Source organism: Rutidosis leptorrhynchoides, chromosome 7 (genome assembly GCF_046630445.1).
Source record: "Rutidosis leptorrhynchoides isolate AG116_Rl617_1_P2 chromosome 7, CSIRO_AGI_Rlap_v1, whole genome shotgun sequence".
NCBI lineage: Eukaryota > Viridiplantae > Streptophyta > Magnoliopsida > Asterales > Asteraceae > Rutidosis > Rutidosis leptorrhynchoides.
Genome location: NC_092339.1, coordinates 91,200,605 through 91,224,420, shown reverse-complemented (window position 1 = coordinate 91,224,420; position 23,816 = coordinate 91,200,605). Strand labels below are relative to the sequence as shown.

Below are 23,816 nucleotides of genomic sequence, written 5' to 3'. Positions count from 1 at the left end.
ATATTATCTAACCTAACTACGGTAAACTAGTAACTTCTGACAAAGCTAGTCTCAGTCAAAAGGTTCTCCTAAAAACTAACTAATCTAAACAGGCTCCAAATCGTACTACCGCTCCCCGGCAGCGGCGCCAAAAATTTAACTACCTCCTGATATGCCGGAATCGGACGGTTTATTTATGCGGTGTCGTTAGGTCACAAAACGTCGACTCAGGATACCAAGAGAAGAAGTTGATATAGTACATGCTCAAGTGGTCCTATAGTACATCGACATGAGTCTTATACTCTTGACCAATGTCTTGATCTGGTCCTATGGTAATTCCCCATGTATTTTATAGTATTTTTGATGGGTTCATACCTTGACCAATGTATAAACACAGATAATTAATTACCTTATAATGTCGACTTTATAAAAGGTTTTAATCACTTTTATTAGTGGAAGAACGATAATAACGAGGTTTAATATCATAGACAGAAAGCGAGTAAGAAACGATAATCATCCCTAACTAACATTATTAAATCATGTCAAACAATCAAGCAATTACCCACACATCATGGCAACAAGCATTTCTAATATTAATAAATCACAAACATCTAACAAGAATATTATAATAAATTAATAAAAGAGAGGATAGATATTACCGAATAATGTCGGCAGAATAACACTTGTATTTCTTCATAATATCCATAGCGTTACAATGCTCAATAGTTTCTACTACTAACTACATACTAATCTCCTATTGATCACTAGAGAGCGATAATAGAGAGATAATTACATTTCCTAATCTCTGTACTTTTCTCTCTCTAGAATATAGAGAGAGAAAGTAGAGAGAGAACTAATCTCCTATAGATCACTAGAGAGCGACTATAGAGAGATATTTGAGAGAGAATTGAAGAATTGGTGTGTAAAGGTGTGTTGAAATGAGAAATGAAGCCCTCCTTTTATAAGCAAAGCTTGAGGGCAAAATTGTAATTTTTGGCCAAAAACGCCTGGCAACGGGTACTGGCAAGGGGTACTGGCAGGGGGTTTTTTCTGAAAAACGTCTAGCAGGCCGTTTGGCAAGGGGTACTGGCAGGCCGTTTTTTCTGAAAAACGCCTAGCAAGCCGTTTGGCAAGGGGTACTGGCAAGGGGCACTAGCAAGTAGTTTGCAAGCCAGGAAGGCCGTTTGGTAAGGGGTACTGGCAGGCCGTTTTTTCAGGATCGAACTTGATTTATGGTCTTTCACCGTTTACGCTCTAGAATCTTCGTTTTAGCTCCATTTTTGACGATTCTTGCACCCACGCATTCGTAATTGAATATCCTACAACATGAGATTAAGTAATTAAACTTTTCCAAAAATTATAAAATAAGTTATTTAAACGCGAGTTAATCGTCTTAGCCGGTTTTGCTCGTTTTTCCTCGTTTCTCAACCGTTTTTAGTGATTCTTGAAACATAGCCTTCGTAATGACTAAATCTACCAAATTAACCAACAAAGTGACTATTTTGGCGATAAATTTTGGAACTTTATGGTTTTAAGGCTCAATATCGGGGGTAAAAACGTGACTTTTTGGCCGATATCAGCTATTCGGAGAGACTTAAGCCAATAAGTAATGAAGTTGCTGGTAAGTTTACTGCTAATGTGGTGGAATATAAACGGTTCTCCGGTAACGATGATGAAAAAATAACGTATATATCAAGGTTATAATAAGGTTGTTTCGAACGAAAAGTCGAAGTTGACTTGCTGGAGCTGTGACAAAATTGGCTAATTTGGAAAGAGATTGCAAAGTTATTTTTGGTAATAATAATGCTAAAGGAATTAGCACAGCTGCGTGTTAAACGTTTACTCAGGTTCCGAGTGTTTTCAGGTGCATAACTATATGCATCAATCTTTTCTTCCGTAGATGAAGTGCGGTTGGTTCATCCTCTCGATTGAGGTGTTTTCAAGAATCATGAAAGGTTTGAACGCGAATTGTAATCGTCAAGATACAAATGAGGTTTAAGATAAAATCAAGTGGCAAACTTGAAGAAATGCTTAGTTTCATATGTTATAATCAATATTTTAATTCATTTTAATTGTTCAATGTTAGTAGTCCACAGTTGATAGTCCACAGTCAGCAGTTCAATAATTCATATATAGTTTAATATATTATATTCGAATTAATTAATACGTGTCGTGACCCATTATATACATGTCTCAGACTCGATCACAACTCAAAGTATATATATTATTTTAGAATCAACCTCAACCCTGTATAGCTAACTCGAGCATTACTGCATATAGAGTGTCTATGGTTATTCCAAATAATATATATAGATGCATCGATATGATATGTCAAAACCTTGTATACGTGTCCCGATTTATCCGGCGATATTTAAAGTGCGTAAAATAAATAACAGAAATTAAATGACGATAAATAAAATTACGAGAATTTAAATTGAGATAAATAAATTGCGATAAATAAATGTAATAAGGAATTAACAGTTAGCTAGGATTTTGTTAGCGTGTTTTCTTAACAAAATTTTTCATAGTTAATTTGTTTGTTTCTAACAAATTTTTATTTTGTCCAATGTTTTCTTCACTATGCCACTTGTTGGATTCTGATAAGTCAAAATTCAAATATGAAATTGAATAAAAATGGTTATTATGTGGTGAACGGATTCGTATATCTGTGAATGTAAGTAGGATAGTAAATGACCATTGAATCAGATTCGAAGAATGTATAGTGTAACTTATTAATGTGAAATCTAAATATTCCTCGGGTATTACCTACCCGTTAAAATATTTTCACCATTAACAGTTTGTACGAAAGAATTTTTAATTACAATCTTTATGAAAATATATATACATATATATTTTCTTCAGATGTAATCATGGATTTAATGAGTTAATGTGATATTAACCTCATTTGATTTACCGTTAGAACAAGAATATATAATCTCTAAAATATTAGAGATTACATAATTACCGTGTCGAACGAAGATAAATGATGTAGAATGTCATGTATAACGATGATTATTCTTGAGGTATAGATTGTGATGTTGAGGCGTGTGATGTTGAAACTTGGGGTATTGGTGATACCAGTGTTGATGTTGGTGGTACTGTTAGTGCTGGTGATGTTGCTGAAGCTGGTACATTTTGCACCATATTTTTCAAGACTACAACTCGGGCGCGAAGCTCGTTGACTTATTACTCCGGAATGATTGTCGGTAGGAACGAGCGAATGAATAAGGTTTAGAATTTTGGATATCATATAATCATTGCGAGATATTCTGGAAATGAGAGAGAAAATGGTGTCTCGAACAGGTTCGCCGGTAAGTGCTTCAGGTTCTTCACCAAGAGGTGAATTCGGTTGGTGGAAAGGATCGCCTTCTTCGCGTCTCCATTGATTAAATCGATTACGAACCCATCCCTAATTCATCCAGAATTGGTGATGACTGATTTGTTGATCCATTCCGGTTATACTGCTTTTGGAGCTCGAGTGGAAATTCATATCGGAATAGCTGTCGGAATCTGAGGAATTTGAACTCGTTGCGAGTTTCATCTTAGATAAAGTATATTTGATAGGAAATATATTATAGGATTTAGTTTGGTATGCTTCAATACATAACTTACATATGTATATATAATACCAAAGTCCCATAAGTTACGGAGAAATCTTCAAAGTTGTCAGACAAAGTTTATAGTAACAGATATACTAAGATATGAATCTATCTATACACTATCTATGCAATAAAGGCAGTAAGATGTGTCTAGACTAAGAATGATAAGCAGGTAGTTTTCGACACGAAATGATAAGCAAAACTTTTGACATGCAGACACGGTCGAAGTCCAGACTCACTAATGCATCCTAACAACTACTAGTTCGACACACTAATGCAAGACCTGGTTCGCTACGACCACCACTCTGATACCACCTGTAAAGACCAGACCTAATCCATAAGGATGAATACAATAATATATGGTTACATTGTGAGGTATTTGACCTCTAAATGATACATTTTTCAAACATTGCATTCGTATTTAAAAGACAAACTTTCATCACATCGAAAGTTGACGGCATGCATACCATTTCATAATATATCCAACTATAAATAACTTAATAATATTCTTGATGAACTCAACGACTCGAATGCAACGTCTTTTGAAATATGTCATGAATGACTCCAAGTAATAGCTCTAAAATGAGCAAATGCACAGCGGAAGATTTCTTTCATACCTGAGAATAAACATGCTTAAAAGTGTCAACCAAAAAGTTGGTGAGTTCATTAGTTTATCATAAGCAATAAAATTCATCATTTTGATAGACCACAAGGTTTAAATACAGTACACCTATCTCGTGTACAAAACCATTTTTCATAATGCTTAGCAGAGTAGGTTCGTATCCTTTTCTCCCCCGTAGGTTGCCTCGCGATTTTTAAATAACCGTACATATATCTCGTGCATAAAAATAATACACATAGCCTGTGTATAAAAATCATTCTCTCGATACATAACATTCAATTTGATTTCATTGCTCAACATGGTAACCGACCTTAACATATAATGCGCATCAATAATATCCCCAAAAACAGAACATCTCGTCTGTATAATATATAAACTTCGAAGTACTAAACACCATGCCCACTAGCCCTTCCGTCTAGTGAACATTCTGGGTGGGGGTGTTAAACCCGGTAGCTACCTTTAGGATTCGCGTGAATTAGGGCCATACCCGTTTCTAATTCTTAGGTTACCAAACAATAATAATCAGGGGAAATATTCACAACAATTAGTGGCAATTATAACGTCCAACTAAATCAATAATAATTCACAGAACTTCTGTCTGCATAATAATTCATTCGAGGAATGTTTTGCTTGTGTCTATCTCGTCAAACATTTATAAAAGCATTTCATGTATTCTTAGTTCAAAATATATTTCAGAAGCATTTAATAAAGCAGTTATAAAAACAGCGCATGTATTCTCAGTACCAAAAATATAAAGAGTAAAAGGGATTCAAATGAACTCACGATACGATATTTTGTAGTAAAAATATGCATACGACGGAACTGAACAATGCAAGGTTGGCCTCGGATTCACGAACCTATATCATTTATATATATATTAACACATATAATTGTAATCGAACGAATTTATATATTATTAGTGATATACTTGTTATTTTAATAAATTATGTGTTTCATTAATAACTTAATTATTAAATGTATTTATTTTATATACTTTAAATAAATAAAATGTTAATATAGTTTAGTTAAGTATATTTTTATGACTAATTTTTATTGTAGTATTGATAATAATATTAGTAGTAATATTGGTAATAATAATAATAATAATAATAATAATAATATGGTTGTTATAAAAATAATAATGATACTAGTAACACTAAAAAAGATAATAATACTAATAATGTAAAAATAATAATATTAATGTTAAAAATAATAATAATAATAATGAGGATAATAAAATAATAATGATAAAAATAATGATAATTCTTATAATAATAATGATGTTACTTGATGATGATGATGATGATGATGATGATGATGATAATAATAATAATAATAATAATAATAATAATAATAATAATAATAATAATAATAATAATAATAGTAATAGTAATAATAATTATAATAAAAATAATAAATAGAGTTAAAATTACTACCTCAAAGAAGTAGTCCTAAAAAAATGCCCAAGTCCGGGTTTGAACCCGCGATGTTCCGCTAACCCGATAACATCCTTAACCATTTCGCTATGTGTTTCAATTCTGAAATAACACCCAACTTAATTTGTTTTTAATCTTTACTCTTGCATCCTTCTTCTTCCTTTTAAAAAAAATGCCCGTGCCTAGGCTCGAACCCACGACCTCTCGGTTAAACACAAACACCCTGAACCACAGATCTGCCATCATTTTTCTGATTTAAACTATAGCTTAAATCTATTTAATCAATCTATCTAACTGTTCTTTTTTTTCTTTAGTCGATTGAAAACAATTTCCAATAATCATAACAACTTCAATATCATCACCTAATCACCATTAAATCATCTAGCATCTTAACAAACTTAAAATCACAGTTTCATCATCATAATCTTCATCATACTTAATCCTAGTCACTAATCTAACCATCACCAATTTTATCATCATTTTAATTGAACTAGAGTGTAGTGGTGGGTTCGGCCCATAATTCATTTAATTATAATCGGCCCAACAGTCATAACATCATCGGCCTATTAGTAAAAAGATTTTGGCCTAAAAATATATCCCGTCCAATTATCACAAGGGAGGCAGTTACTTGTTATCTTTTAACCCGATTAGCGTAGCAAAGTTTAATGGGTTTAAGGCTGTCATCATAGAAGAAACAGAACCATATACTTTAATTATTTGATTCGAATAATCATCATTAAATATATTATCTTAATCATCATCAATAATCTTTAAACCCCACCATTCTTCCTTTTATCATGTGCAACAATATTCAACTTACTTTATCTCTCCCCATCTTGTTTCTTTTCGGTGATCAACAACAAAAAATAACAGAAATAGCAGAGAACTGCATTAATTTAAAGGGTGGTGAGACAGCAGCATAACAGTAATTTCGATGGGTTTGATAGAAAACACATGTAGCAGTAGCAAACAGGACTGAACTAGCAGCAACATGAGGATGGTTTGGGTGATGATTCCGTTCGTCAATAGTAGAAACAAAAATAACATCAGCTTCGTTTGGACAGAAGAAAAAGAAAGTATATAGTAGCAACGTAGTAACAGTTTAAAATAAATGGCGTTTGGTGGTGATTAAAATGGGTTTGTGATGGTGGTGGTTCACGGTTATAGTGTGGTGAGGGTTGAGGATGTCACGTTGGTAATAGGAAGGAACCCAAAGCAAAAGTTTCAATTGGGTTTAACGATATATGGGTCTATAAGTTTTGTGTGTTGTCGAACTTCAAAACTCAAAAACGAAAGTAGTAGTTAGTTTGTTGGTTATAGCCTGATGGTGTTTTGAGTTGATTATCGAGTAACGTTTTAATTGATAATTGATGATGGTAGTGAACATGGTAGCTGAAGGTGGAAGGTTCTTGGTGACGGGAAATGGGCTGTTCGAACATAACCAGAAAGTAGTAATCTCGTGTAGCAATAGCATTGTGAAGATAAAACAGATATAGCAGCAACAAACAATTCAATAGTTTGGTTTGGTTATAGAAATAGCGGTTACCAATATGAAGAGCTTCAACTTGTAGAACATGAAATGAATAGTTGTGGATGATGATATGGGTTGGTTGAATTAGAATAAGAAATGACAGCTACAATTTATTAATCACGAGCACGCAAGAAGTAAAATAGAAACGATAGTGATGTTTTTGTTTACGGGTTGTAGATGGTCTTATGGTTGAGAGAGAGAGAGAGAGAGAGAGAGAGAGAGAGTAAAGATGGTGATGTTGGTGCTCAACGATATTTGAGAGAGAGAAGAGAAGAGGAGGGGGTTGGATAGTTGAATCTATCTGTATGCATGTGTACATGATTTTATATAATATAGAGATATATTCGTTTAGTAAGAAAACAAGAAACAAAAGGAAGCACAGTAAGTCGAATAGTAAAGCATAGTAAAACATTCAATAATATCGCTGCTTTTCAATTCACGGGTGAATTTACTATTTTTTAAATAATAATATAATAATATTTGAAAATTAAAACGTGCAATTAGTTAGCCGTCGCCTATTACGGACTAAATTTCGTACCCCGTTGTTAATCAGTGGCAGATGAGAATACTCCGAAAAATCCTAAATTTTTATATTAATTAACTTTATTTATTTTAGTCATTATAAAACGGTCATTAATTGTTTTAAAATTATTAAATAAAATTTAAATCACTGTCCGCGCTCGATCCTGGGTAAAATATAAAAAGTGTTAAAATTTAATAATTAGTTCCTAAATACATTTCTAATAAGCCTATAATTTATATTACTCATTATCGGATGACCCTTTATAATATAAGTGTGAATTTTAACTTGCTTAATATTCATCGAATGGTAATTGAGTGTTACTGTCGTTTACTAAATAGATTCGAAATCATAAATATATATTTAATATATATATTATATATATATATATATATATATATATATATATATATATATATATATATATATATATATATATATATATATATATATATATATATATGTTTTAAATAATAATTATCATAATATCATATTTTTTATTTTATTTTACATAATTAAATTTAATATCAACAACATATAACATTTCAAATTATATTTTCAATTATTATTTATATATAAGTATATATACACACTTATCTATTTACAATTAATTGTTCATAAATCGACAGAAATGGTCGAAGGTCAATTGAATATATGAAACAGTTCAAAAATTTTAAGACTCGACATTACAGACTTTTCTTATCGTGTCGAGTTCATATTAAAATTAAGTTTAAATTTGGTTGAAAATTTCCGGGTCGTCACACACGTATTCCTACAAGTCCCGCAAATAACTCACCACTGTCAATCAGTCTAAGACTTGGCGCCTACTCCAAGGTCACCTAATTCCCTTAGACTATGCTCTGATACCACTTGTAACGACCCCAAATCCGTTTACCAAAAACGAAGCATTTTTTTTAAATAACTTTTAGGTAAACTTCCAGGTGAACTTTCAGGTGGAGTTTCAGGTGACGCTAAACTTTCAGGTGACACTAAACTTTCAGATGGACTTTCAGGCGACACTAAACTTTCAGGTGGAACTTTCAGGTGACACATTTCTCATTAAAACTTCCAGGTGAAACTTGTGATCTATTTGAGTTTACAAAAAGGTTTTAACAACCCATACAACCAAACGGTGTAATTTCGACCCAATTATACATTTAGACAAGTTAGGACTCTACAACCCAACCCGATACCAAGAGCATAATCCCGGGGGCTACCAAATCCCTAAACCGCGTCCAAATATCCGAAAGTTACCCCATCGAGCCCAAGTGCTCCTACGCTTCTAGTCTAACAACTAGCTAGCTTCACAATCACAATACCTGTAAAAAGGTAAACAACGAGAGGGGTAAGCATAAAGCTTAGTGAATACAATAATTATACATATACGTATATAATCTACTTACTTGCATACACTTACTCACATATCGCATACATGCTAGCAATATAATTAGCATACCATCTCAAGTATAAAGCTAATAACCTCCAATACCGCAACTAGCATATCCAATAGCATATAAACGACATAATATAATATGCTACACTACCACACATACACAAACCATATGGTTAACCAATCGTACAAAGGAATGGTACTCGAATTTCCCATCGGTGTTCATAACAACCGCTAGTGTACAACAACATATATCACTAACCCTTGGCGGAACGACAACACATATCCGTTCATAAAAACCGTTAGTGTACAACGACATATATCACTAACTTGGGCAACACATATCCGTTCATAAAACCGTTAGTGTACAATGACATATATCACTAACTTGGACAACACATATCCGTTCATAAAACTGTTAGTGTACAACGACATATATCACTAACTTGGATAACACATATCCGTTCATAAAACCGTTAGTGTGCAACAACATATATCACTAACTCGGACAACACATATCCGTTCCTACAAATAAATACATTATATACATACATGTATACTTATTCCACTCACCTTGAAATGTTCGCACAAGTCATGTATGCAAATCGCCTCCAAACGCAACCGAGTAAAGCTTTACCTATAATACACATATAGGTACAATACACATAAATAACAATTATCTAAAAGAGAACTCAACACTCACATCCCTTAGTCGAGCGATCTCGCCTTGCTTATTCGACCCGCCCATTTATCTCCTAATGAGCTCAATCCGATTACCACTTCGGGTGGTAATTCAAACCCACACTAATAAGTACAAGTTAACCCAATTTGCACTTTACACTAATTAGACCAACCTAGGTCCCGACACTAGGTTACTACTTAGGTAGTGATCATTTCAAACACCATATACACCAAAACCCTAACACGAGCAATATTGACTTATTGTTAAAATACCATTTTAAACCAAAATCACCTCCCACGATTACTTTCATTCAAAAACGCCATTTAACACTTAACAAAAGTGTTAAACACCCATTTAATCCAAAATTAGTGTCATTACCAAATTCGACCCAAGTCAATTTACCCATTTTGACAAAAGTCACAAAACGCCCAAAATCACTAACGACTAGTGATTATATTTCCAAAACACCAAACCAAGTCAACATCCAATTTTGACCAAAATCAAACTCTTTAACACACCCAAATCACCACCATACCACCAATTGATTAACAACACTATCAAAGGTTGACTTTAGATCATAAACATAGACATCCACAACAACTTCACCTCTTTGAGGCATTTCATCAAACACCTTGTGTGCATGACTTCAAACTTGTTCTTATGAACACCAAAATCACCAATACTCCTCCAGTCTGGTGACTATCACTTAAATCAAAGACAAATACACCCAAATTCGTCATTAAACCCTAATCCCACCATATTAGGGTTAATAACCACAAGCTTACACCAAAACCCCCAAATTTCATAGGAAATGGGTTCTATAACTCATCATCAACTCAAACCCTAACCCAAACAAGAATCAAACAATTAAAAATCGGAGCTAGAACTTACCATCACCATCAAAACGTAGCTAGAAGGGAGATGAACAACATTAACTCTTGCACCTTGAAGAGATTTCAACTCCTTCTTCTCCAATCCAAGCTTTATCTCTCTAAAAAATGGAGCTTTCTCACTCTAGAAAGATGAGAGGATTGTGTGGATGTGAAAATGAGGATAAGATAAGATTTTGGCCATATTTATAGCCACAAAACCGGTCCCAACACGAAATACTCAAAATGCCCCTTTTAAAATATTAAAATCACGAACGGGTCTTACAAAAACATAATTGGGACCTAAATGTTGTAAATATTATTACGTTAAAAAGAAATAAAATGGGTCGGTTTAACGACGGGTTGGGTCGTTTCACGAATCCATTTATGTCCGAAACCTATACACTTCATGGTGTTGGATAAAAAATCCTTGCTTATTAAATCAAAGACTTTCTCAAAGCCTACTTTGAAAATAAGTCCTTTCCTCCTTTTCTTTTAAGTTCATCAATGACTTCGTTTGCAATTAGTACGCTATCGAGTATGTTTTGACCTTTTAGGAAAGTTGTTTGTTCGATTCCAATGATTTTATGGAAAGGATTTTCGTTAGAATTTTGTAGTAGCACCTAATGAGTCAAATCAGAAGATATTTATTTAAGCCAATGGGGTTAGGTTTCTTTAGAATTAAGGTGATGAAAGAGGCGTTGCAACTACGTGAGATTTCCGTATTATGCCAAAACCAATCAAGTGCTTCACAACGTTATCTTTAATGAGCCATCAGTCTTTTTTGAAAAATTTCATATTAAAACCGTCAGGCCCTAGAAATTTGGAACTTTCACAACTTTGAATTACCTCCCAGATCATTTTCCTCAAATTTAAATTCAGCGTGATGTTGTCTGAGATGGAGATGTATTCTAGGTGAGATTTCGATTAGAAAGGACAAGTGTTTGTTGATGATTTAGCTTTGAAGATGTTGTTGAAATAATTCCATGCTTCATTTTTGAATGCGTTCGGTTCTTCTGTCCATTTACCATCGATTACTATTCCTCGAATGTTATTTTTGTTGGTTCTACGTCGAATGTAATTGTGAAGATATTTTGAATTTCGTCCCTTTCTAAAGTCTATTTGATTCGAGCTTTTAGTTTCATCATCTTTGATTTAGTTTTCTCTTTTTTCAACCATTTCTTTTTCTCTTCTAGCCATTATGTCCTTTCTGAATCTGACAGTATGCGAGATTCAACCTGACTTTCCCATCGAGTCGTTGTTCTCATGTGACCCTTTATTTATTCATCTAGACTGTCGAGTGACCTGCTATTATTTATTAAAGTGGGTTTGACATCTTTTAGTTTGTTACGCATAATACAATCTGGACGGTTACCATTTAGAGGTATATTCTAGGCTGTTTCGATGATGTTGTCTGCTTCTTTCATTTTGAGCCAGGTATTAAATATACGAAGAGGTTTTGGACCAGAGTCTATGAGTGAATCTTTACGGATTATTAGGCAGTGATACGAGAATTCTTTTTATAAAGTGATGTAATGACCCGCTAAAATCGCTATTAACGCAGTCATTAACAAACGGTCCCACAACAATGGTTACGCCTTCTATATGAGACGTTTTTCAAAAGATTTGCATTTATTTCCAAAATTTTCCAAAATAGATAAGTATTTCAAAAGACAACGAATTACACTTTTAAAACATAAGCAACATATGTAAATGCGAATAATAGTACTTGAAACAAAAGCTGAACTCCAGCTATGCAAGCATGCAATCTCTAACACACAGCGGAAACAAATCATCTAAGTACCTGAGAATAAACATGCTAAAGGTCAACATAAAGTTGGTGAGTTCACAGGTTTTTTTTTTGTCATAAGTATAAACAAGATGTATGACCATGATATTTAAATTATAATACATTTTCATAATTCATTTTCATAAGTTTGTATTCATGAGCACTCGAATTGTGAAGCTTAACCTCAACATTTGTTTACCCTTTCATATGCATACACTAACTAGGTGTACGTTAAATGAAGTAATATGCACCATAGTTACATCGTAGAGTGGGGCTATCAACGCCCAACAGATCTGTCCATATGATTCGCGTTTACATAAGTAATTTAACATAATCGAGCTAAGGGATTTTTAGTCTATAACTCATGCAATACAAGATTTTACTTAAATAATCGTGTAATGTCGTAAAACAGTTTTCGGTTGGTTTCGGTTAAATAGTTGGTTTCGGTTGCTTTCGATCAAAGATATGAATACATAATGATTATTGGAGTTTACTAACAGATTGACATTCAAATTTTGTTAGGATTTTACCTCCAAAATATACCGAGTTGACACTGAATAACTATGTAGAACTTCCCGTTTTCGCTCTAGTTTTCTAGCTCCTTAATATAGATGGATTTTATAGTTAAGAATGTTTGTGAATCTTAACTCATGGATATTGAATTACTTATATGAGAGTCACTATATATAGCCACTACATAACGGAAATGAGGGATAATCCACCATACTTGACATAACGATTTTCTTGCATGACCATGTTTGACTACCTAGTTTATCTGTTTAAACACTTCATGCATAAGATAAGAAATGACATAAGTAAGGCCCTTCACTCTTTTCATGTATGGTGCATTTTTAATTATTATTGTATATTTGTAGTTGAAATGATCGAGAGGTTTAACAAAATAGTTGATTTAACTTGTTAATTTGTTAATATTTAACTTGTTAATTTGTTAATGATATAAATTAGTTTGTATTAGTATATAAATACAAATATAACTATATACCTTTACGGGTTAATAACATTATCTAAAATTCGTAAAGTTTGTGATGATCGTTGTCGAAGTAACTTAAAACTATAAATATGACATGAACCCAATCAATAAAATGAATAGATTTTTTTAGAACAAAATAGCTACCCATTAATAATATTACATTTGAGCATATCCCATTTACCGTTCACCAACAGTAGGGGTATTTTTTTCCTTTCACGTGATTATTTTATTGGGTAAAGGGCATTTCGGTCGATATACCTGCTTCACATTTGGAACGTTCTGAGTCTATCCATTTGGCTAGGGTGTTTGTGGTGTTGTTACTGTGGCGACTGTAGGCGTTTGGATCTAATTACACCCATTTTGGGTCGGTTTTCATCTAGTACCTTTGTTGCCCCAGTTTCATCTTCGCCACCGATTTCTCCGAAGAATTTCTTTGTGCTTTCGCCGATTTGTGGTTTCTTCGTCCGGTTGTTTCCACCCTTTGAATCTGTTAATCTTGATGAAGGATTATTCTTCCTTCCGTTTCCCTTTGGAAATCGATTGTTGATTTGGGTTAAATATTAGGGTTTAAGGCGATTAAACTCCAACTATCGGCTTCACTTCCGTCGACTCTGTAGCGACCGTCGACGCCATCTTCGTGGTAACAATCGGTAATAGTATTGATCCTGTAAATTTATTTACTTTTAACTCGTTTACATGGTTTATGCGTATTGATCTATAATGAACTGCAAACTTTATTATTTGTTTATGTGGATTCATTGTTTTAGATATTGATGTGCAAAAGAAAAAAAAAATTAGAGTATAAAGATTATTATTTGATTCCAAAGTAGCTAACTTTTTTTTAACAATATTTGTAATCAAAGGTTTGGCAAGTCACTCCCATTTGATAAATGAACTTATGTGGTCACTTCTTTTGTTTTTTGTTGAAAAAAAAAAGAAAATAAATGTTTAACAAAGCTTCAAGCTGCAAATTTGCATACCTTCTGTTTATAGTGTATCAGTATTAAAATAGTTGCTTTCTATTGATTAGTATTCCTTTAGTTGTGTGTTTTTTTGTTCTTATGTATTTGCTCAATTGTATCATATTGTTTGTCCAGATGCAATGTTGATGGTCGTGACTTAACGGCTGTGTAATGATACAATATTTAAGGGATATAGAAATTTAGACCCGTATCTTGGCAGGGCAACACCGAAGATGGCATAAAACGTATACAACCTCGCATTTTTGCAGCCATGGCGGGTTTTAAATCTTTTAGATCTCGGCCTCATTGCTATTTTGTCTACAAAGGATTGTCTCAGCTATAAGTTATGACCCGTATCTTGGCATGTCTCGGATTTTCCGGTCGTAACTTTGGTAGCAACAAATGTGGTTGTGTTGATGTTGATATTGTATGGACAAACAAAGGCTGTGATGATCAAACGTATTTTATGAATACATGTTTGCGTTATTCAAGGGATGTAGAAAATCAGAAATGTATCTTGGCATGGCAACACCAAAGATGGCATACAATAAATGCAACTTTGTCTGTCTGCAGCTGAAATGTCCCGTTCATATCGATTATAAACGTTTCATATTAATTAATTTCGTTGCGAGGTTTTGACCTCTATAATAAACGTTTATCAAAGACTGCATTCGTTTCTAAAACAAACCATAACATTTATTTTATCGATAAAGGTTTAAAAACCGTACCGTAGATTATCAAGTAATGATAATCTAAAAGATAACGTTTTACACACGACCATTACATAATGGTTTACAATAATATTACACATCGATTTAAATCTCTTAATGCAGTTTTTAAACAATATATTACAAGCATGCTGACTCCAATTCTTCTCCTTAAATTAGCATGCAACAGCGGAAGCTCTTAATAATCACCTGAGAATAAACATGCTTTAAACGTCAACAAAAATGTTGGTGAGTTATAGATTTAGCCTATATATTTATCAAATCGTAATAATAGACCACAAGATTTCATTTATTCAATAATATTACACTCGCAAGTGTATAAAAATCATTCATATGATGAACACTTGGTAACCGACATTAACTTTAATGCATATAGAATATTCCCCGCATACTCGCAAGTATGTCATAAATTGGCAATCGCAATCACCATATAAATCGAAGTACTAAAGCCATTCATAACTTGAATGGGGGTTGTTAGGCCCAATAGATATATCTTTAGGATTCGCGTCAATTAGGGGCCATTTCCCTAATTCTTAGGCTACCAGACTTGAAGGGGCAATATTCGGTTTAATAATTCAGCCATACAGGGCCGGTCCTGAGAATCTGAATGCCCTGAACGAGGCGGAAAAAAGGCCCTAATGCCGGTCTAGAGTTAATTATTTAACTAACTGGATAAGTTAATTAAATTGAATACTACTAGTTAGTTAATTAACCTCCCATGATACAGACTAGTTGGTTAATTATTTAATTAGTTGGATAAGTTATTAGATTAGCCTGAATGTAGGAATTGAGTCCTAGTCTAATTCTTCCTTTTGCTTTCTTAGCCATTACAGAATTCTAGGTTCACTTTTATTTGCTTTTTTATAAACGCATGTAACTCCTCTGGAGATTTATTGTTCCAATTTTCAAGTATTAATTAGTAATAAAATCATTTTTTTGTTTTTATGTTTACTCGTGCGTGAGCTTTTTGTCCAGCAATTCGCATTTGTGTTTTGCTTAACCTTCTTGTCCATATTACATTTTAATCCCACATCAGGGGATGATACAATCAAACGATACTATAAAATCAAAAGAGTTGGTTAGAAATTCAAAATCAATTAAAATTGGGCTTATCATCTTGAGTTTTATTTATTACTTGATATCTGATTTAGCCATTCATATAATTATTGGCCTAGTAATTGTTTTGTATTTATAAAATTTTTGGGCCTCTAGTAATTATTGGGCCCTGTGCATCTTGCACCCCATACGGGCCGGGCCTGCAACCATAGAATGTAGTTTCGCGTACTTGTGTCTATTTTGTAAAACATTTATAAATCTGTATGTATTCTCATCCCAAAAATATTAGATTTTAAAAGTGGGATTATATGTAACACCGGCCATTTTTTTTTTTTTTTAAACACACAGCGGAAGACTTTATTAACAAACACACTATAAGACACGTCATTACATTAATCTGAGTAATTACGTTTAAGTTTACACAACGGTGTTACGTTATTACAAAACATTATTTATACAAAAGTCAACATCAAAGTTGGGTTGTCAAACATGTCTTCTGCATCAGCACCTATCCCAACTAGCAGTACCTAAACCTGCAATGGGAAAATATGTGGGGGATTAGCGCACCGCTAAGTGAATGAAATCTATCAAACAGATATAGCTTAAGCCACATACAAGCTATATACTAACAACAACACTTGCTAACTATCAACTAGCACACAATAAGACAATACGAGGATCGGCGGCTTGTACGAGCACACGACTCCCAGCTGATCGGGCCTGAGTCTACCGATAGTCCCTGCTACTCAATTCACAGTATAGTTATCCAGATGCAGGGGGTGCATCGTTCACACTATACTCTACAATTAGTAGCCTATGGACCCAACCACCCCTAGGCACGGTTGACCTCATACGGACTCTAACCTCTCCTAGGCACGGTCTCGAGTCCCTAGTCTCCCTAGGCCCGACTGGTGCCATTTACACAGTGTACACAAAATTCACATACAGCATCAGGCAAACGATATTATTATTCTAACATGGCAATTTCTACACTATGCATGGTAAAAGAGTCAACCACAGTAGCATGATATGCTACTTAAACTCTATCCGTAGATAGACCCACTCACCAATTACCAGCAACTGCTCAGTTATTATTTCTGAGCTTCCTCCTTGTCCTTATCTCCTGAGAACAGCAAAAACCAAGTTAGAATAGTGTTCCCATCAAGATTAGACACACTGATAGCGAATTATAGCAATTTAGTAAAAAAAAATGCGTCCGCTAAAATTTTCATGCTTAGACCATCGGCCGAAGGTAGTTCATCAGCTGCAACAGCAGCAAAGTGACGGGTTTCAACCCAAAATCACCAAATCTCGACTTTGGACACGTTTTTGATCTCAAAACTGGTTACATCTTATACACTAGACATTTAGAAACATAAACCCACAACTTTTATGCACAAACAACAACAAATTGAACCAATTTGACACAAAACCCCATTTTAACAAAAACTAACTTAAAACCCCATTTAATCACAGATTTGATCATGAAATATTACAAACTTTACCTTGTTAGAATCACAATGACACAAGGAACGTTTTGACACCAAAATCAGGCTTCAATTCGAGATCAAATGATTTAGGGTTTGAGATGAAGATGGTAAAGTTTAGGTTAGGTAAATGTGTGAGTGAGAGGAAGGTTCAGGAAACCTCAAGAAAGGAGCTGGTCACTAGTTTTTATTTGTGTTAAAACACAATACCCCATCGCACACGGGTATTTACCAGTTATCTGAAATCTTTCGCACAAGATTAGGTAACCCAAACGAGGTCCAAATAAAATAAACAAACCTGTTCTGGGACCCTTGTCACAAACTGGTCACAACACAAATATAATAAAACACTAATAAAATAAATAAAATAAAAGCACTTAAGACTAAGCACAAACCCTAAGGGCAAAAATAGTCCACTTACAACTAGCCCGGGTTTCAGTCTGTTACAAATCCACCCCCCTTAAGGAGATTCCGTCCTCGAAATCTGGTCTTGGTCAAACAAATGAGGGTAGCGGTTTCTCATCAACTCTTCCGTTTCCCACGTAAGATTAGAACCCAAACTGTGTTTCCACTCGATCAACACCATCGGTATCTCTTTATTTCTCAACTTAGTCACCTTTCGGTCAACTACACGGACCGGCTCTTCCACCAATTTCTTATTCAAATCGACCCTTAAATCTTCTAAAGGAAGAAGTTGCGTTTCATCATCGACTTTACACTTACGAAGATAACACACGTTAAATGTATTATGAATACCGGCTAACTCTGGCGGAAGATCTAACACCACAGTCTGATCGTTCAACACTTCATTGATCGGAAACGGACCAATAAATCTTGGTGATAACTTACCACGTTTACCGAATCTAATAACCCCTTTCCACGGCAAAACTTTTAAATACACTCGTTCACCCACATTAAAGGTTACCGGACGTCTACGCGGATCAGCATACATTTTCTGCCTATCTCTAGCGGCTTTCAACTTTTCTCTCGCAATTGCAACTTTTTCAGCTGTCATGTGAACAATTTCGGGACCTGCAAACTGTTTCTCTCCGGCTTCTAACCAACAAGTCGGAGTTCTGCAACGACGACCGTACAACATTTCATAGGGCGGCATCCCTATACTAGAATGATATGAATTATTATACGCGAATTCGACCAACGGTAAATGTGTATCCCACGAACCACCGTATTCTAACACACAAGCCCTTAACATATCTTCCAAAGTCTGTATCGTTCTTTCACTCTGGCCGTCTGTCTGAGGATGATAAGCTATACTTAAATTCACACGTGTACCCAAATTCTGTTAAAGACTATTCCAAAAATTCGACACAAATCTGGAATCTCTGTCTGAAACGATCGATAACGGCATACCATGTCGACTAACTATCTCTTTCACGTATAATTCGGCTAATTCACTCAACGAAGCTGTTTCACGAGTAGCCAGAAAATGAGCACTTTTAGTTAGACGATCCACTATTACCCAAATCATATCATGTCTTTTCTGAGTTCGAGGTAATTTGGTCACAAAATCCATCGTTATATGTTCCCATTTCCACTCTGGAATCTGTAACTGATGTAATGAACCATAAGGTTTCTGATGTTCTGCCTTCACCTGAGCACAAATATGACACTTTTCGACATATAGAGCGATATCTATTTTCATTGTCGACCACCAGTACACTGTTTTCAAATCATGATACATCTTATTACTACCCTGGTGTACTGTCAACCTGGATTTGTGAGCTTCTGTCAAGATTAATTCCCTCAAGTCTCCAAGCATAGGCACCCAAACACGATCATGAAAGGTTTTAAGTCCACGTGAGTCATCGGTTAGGTCAAATTTTCGTTTAGTCATAAGTTCAGATTTAACATGTTCATCTTCCAAAGAAATGGCTTGAACAGTTTTCAATTGGTCAATCAAATCTGAAGTTATACTCAAACGCAGGAATTTAACATTTTCCTAGACTTTTTGCGACTTAAAGCATCTGCAACCACATTTGCCTTACCCGGATGATATTTAATTTCACAATCATAATCTTTGATCAACTCTTGCCATCGTCACTGACGCATATTCAATTCTTTCTGCGAGAAGATATACTGCAAACTCTTATGATCTGTACAAATAACACAATGAGTTCCATACAAATAGTGTCTCCACAGTTTCAAAGCAAACACTACTGCAGCCATTTCAAGATCATGCAATGGATAGTTCTTCTCATGAACTTTCAATTGTCGTGAGGCGTAAGTGATTACTTTATCTCTTTGCATTAATACACAACCCAACCCAGCATATGATGCGTCACAGTATACCACGAAGTCGTCTGAACCTTCTGGTAAAGCTAACACTGGTGCCTGACACAGTAGCTGTTTCAAAATCTGAAAAGCCTTTTCCTGTTCATCAGTCCATCGAAAGGCTACATCTTTACGAGTCAACTTAGTCAACGGACCCGCTATTTTAGAAAAATCTTTGATAAACCTGCGATAATAACCAGCCAATCCCAGAAAACTCTTAATCTCAGTCGGAGTCTTCGGAGAATTCCAATTCATTACCGCTTCTATCTTTGTCGGATCAACTTTTATACCTTCAGCACAAATCACATGACCCAAAAACTGCACTTCACGTAACCAAAATTCACACTTTGAAAATTTTGCAAATAGTTGCTCACGTTTCAACAAGTTCAAAACCTGTCTCAGGTGTTCAGCATGTTCACCCTCAGTCTTTGAATACACTAGTATATCATCTATGAACACAATCACAAACTTATCTAAGAACGGACGACGCACTCTATTCATTAAATCCATGAAGACTGCTGGCGCATTCGTCAACCCAAACGGCATGACAAGAAATTCATAATGACCATACTTAGTTCTGAATGCTGTTTTCGGTATATCTGATTCAGCAACACGAACCTGATGATACCCGGATCGTAAATCTATCTTGGAAAAGAATGAAGCACCCTGTAACTGATCGAACAAATCGTCTATTCGAGGTAATGGATACTTATTTTTCACTGTTCTTTTGTTCAATTCACGATAATCAATACACATACGCATTGTCCCATCTTTCTTTTTAATAAACAATACCGGAGCACCCCACGGTGAAGAACTCGGTCGGATAAACCCACGATCTAATAGTTCTTGAATCTGTGACATCATTTCACGGATTTCAGACGGCGCTAATCGGTATGGAGCTTTTGCAACTGGAGTTGTTCCAGGAACCAACTCAATCTTATATTCGACTTCCCTTACCGGGGGCAGACCTGGTAACTCATCTGGGAACACTTCAGGAAATTCTGATACTATCGGAATATCGGCCACTGTTTTCTTTTCTTTCTTCGCATCAATCACATATGCAAGAAATGATTCACAACCCTTTGCCATCGACTTTTTCGCTTTCATCATGGTTATCAACGGAAAATTATACCCTCCACGCTCCCCTCGGGCCACAACACGGGTTCCATCGGTCGAACGAAAGGTAATCATTTTCCTATCACACTTAATATTAGCCCTAAGCGAGCTCAACCAATCCATTCCTAATACTACATCAAAGCTAGGAATAGGTAACACCAAACAAGTCACCGGGAAAGACTTCCCTTCGATCTCTATACAAACCCCAGACACATATGTTGTGATGGGTGTGATCTTACCATCGGCTACTTCTACACTAACCGGCTTGGGTAACACAGTAACTGGTAATTTCAACTTAGCACAGAAATCTAGGGACATAAAACACCTATTGGCACCACAATCAAACAATACGCGAGCAGGTATTGAATTGATTAGAAACATACCGGTGATCACTTCGTCGGTTGCCACAGCATTTTCAACTGACATCTGAAAAGCTCTAGCCTCTGCTGTTGGAGGGTTCTTCCTCTTCTGCCCACTAGAGGCAGTTGACCCTACGATTGATGCTGAACGCGCCCCTGACCCTGCCCCGGAACTACCACTCTTCGACGGGCAACTAATTGCACGATGCCCTGGTTTGTGACAACTCCAACACACACTATTCGGATACGGACATGCTGAAGACTCATGTCCAACAACACCACACTTTAAACATCTTCTTGTAGCCTCAGAACATTGACCACTATGAGAAGATCGACACGTGTGACACCAATTCCCTTTACCTGATCCAGAACTAGAACTACTCTGACCACCTTTACCCTTCGATTTAAACCCACTAGACTTCTTGAATTTAGATCCTGATTGACCAGATACTTGCCCACCTTGTTGTAGCACATTACCAAACATTCTATTTCTGGCGGCCTAAACATCACTTTCTACCATCTTAGCCATCACAACAGCTTGAGACAACGACGTAGCTGTTCTAACAAAAGTTCGGTACTCCGGCAGAATGATATTAACAAAGTGTTGGATACGAGACGCTTCGTCTGGAACTCATTGTTGTATAAACCTCAGTTTATCCGTATACTTCTCTACTACCTCATCGATCGTCATTTGAGGTGTCATCTTCAGTTCAAGAAACTCAGTCTTGATTCGGTTCATATCAAACGGATTACAATACTGTTCACACACCTTTCCATGAAACTGCTCCCATGTGATCATACTCACTTGCTCTTTTGGTATACTGGAAATCAAAGAATCCCACCAAATCATAGCCCTGCCTTTCAACATTCGACTAACATATGTTACTTTCAGTTCGGCTTCACACTGACACGCTTCAAATACCCTTTCAATTTCTCGCAACCAATTGAGAGTTACAGTCGGATCAGTACTTCCAGAAAACTCGGAGGGTTTGCAATCACGGAAGTTTTTATAAGTACATCTTTTAGCTGGTTGCATGTAAGGTTGTTGAAACATTTGCATTTGGTATGGGTTCATCATCATGGGATTTTGGTAAGTAAAAGTGTTTTGCGGTGGCATATAGTATTGGTTAGGTATTTGATTCTGAAACTGGTTCTGGTGCACATTGGGTATCGTTTGGGATTGCGCGGTTGGGAATCCAGGTGGTGTATCATCATTTCCAGAATGCCTCGCTAATTCAAGCTCATTAATTTTATCTTCAGCCTCTTTTAGCTTGCTTTCTAACTGGAGGATGTAACTACCCTGATCATCATCCGACTCAACACCCTCTTCTGCTGCTCTGAATGTTCCGGGGTTGGAGGGTCCAGTTGCGTTTCTATCTCCATACCTGTGCTACAAAACATCTCACACAAAAGCTTAGTGGATAACAGTTAGTTCAATCACAACTAACACACGTATATCCTATTTTCACTTAGCCCCCACTCCCACAGACATGTTTGACTTGCCTCAGGGTTTGGGAACAAAATACGCGCACGTACTTACTGCCAAACCACGCTCTGATACCAACTTGTAAAACCGGCCATTTTTTTTTTAAACACACAGCGGAAGACTTTATTACCAAACACACTATAAGACACGTCATTAAATTAATCTGAGTAATTACGTTTAAGTTTACACAACGGTATTACGTTATTACAAAACATTATTTATACAAAAGTCAACATCAGAGTTGGGTTGTCAAACATGTCTTCTGCATCAGCACCTATCCCAACTAGCAGTACCTAAACCTGCAAGGGGGAAATATGTGGGGGATTAGCGCACCGCTAAGTGAATGGAATCTATCAAACAGATATAGCTTAAGCCACACACAAGCTATATACTAACAACAACACTTGCTAACTACCAACTAGCATACAATAAGACAATACGAGGATCGGCGGCTTGTACGAGCACACGACTCCCAGCTGATCGGGCCTGAGTCTACCGATAGTCCCTGCTACTCAATTCACAGTATAGTTATCCAGATGCAGGGGGTGCATCGTTCACACTATACTCTACAATTAGTAGCCTATGGACCCAAACTCCCCTAGGCACGGTTGACCTCATACGGATTCTAACCTCTCCTAGGCACGGTCTCGAGTCCCTAGTCTCCCTAGGCTCGACTGGTGCCATTCACACAGTGTACACAAAATTCACATACAGCATCAGGCAAACGATATTATTATTCTAACATGGCAATTTCTACACTATGCATGGTAAAAGAGTCAACCACAGTAGCATGATATGCTACTTAAACTCTATCCGTAGATAGACCCACTCACCAATTACCAGCAACTGCTCAGTTATTATTTCTGAGCTTCTTCCTTCTCCTTATCTCTTGAGAACAGCAAAAACCAAGTTAGAATAGTGT

The 23,816-nt window shown here is 35.6% G+C and overlaps 1 long non-coding RNA gene across 1 annotated transcript; it reads left to right on the top strand.

Annotated features, from left to right (window-relative positions):
- Nucleotides 1–13,658: 13,658 nt before the first annotated feature.
- Nucleotides 13,659–14,990, top strand: LOC139858578 (uncharacterized). The gene is made up of 2 exons (XR_011762996.1): nt 13,659–14,058; nt 14,506–14,990. It is a non-coding gene; the product is annotated as an uncharacterized lncRNA (long non-coding RNA).
- Nucleotides 14,991–23,816: the final 8,826 nt, after the last annotated feature.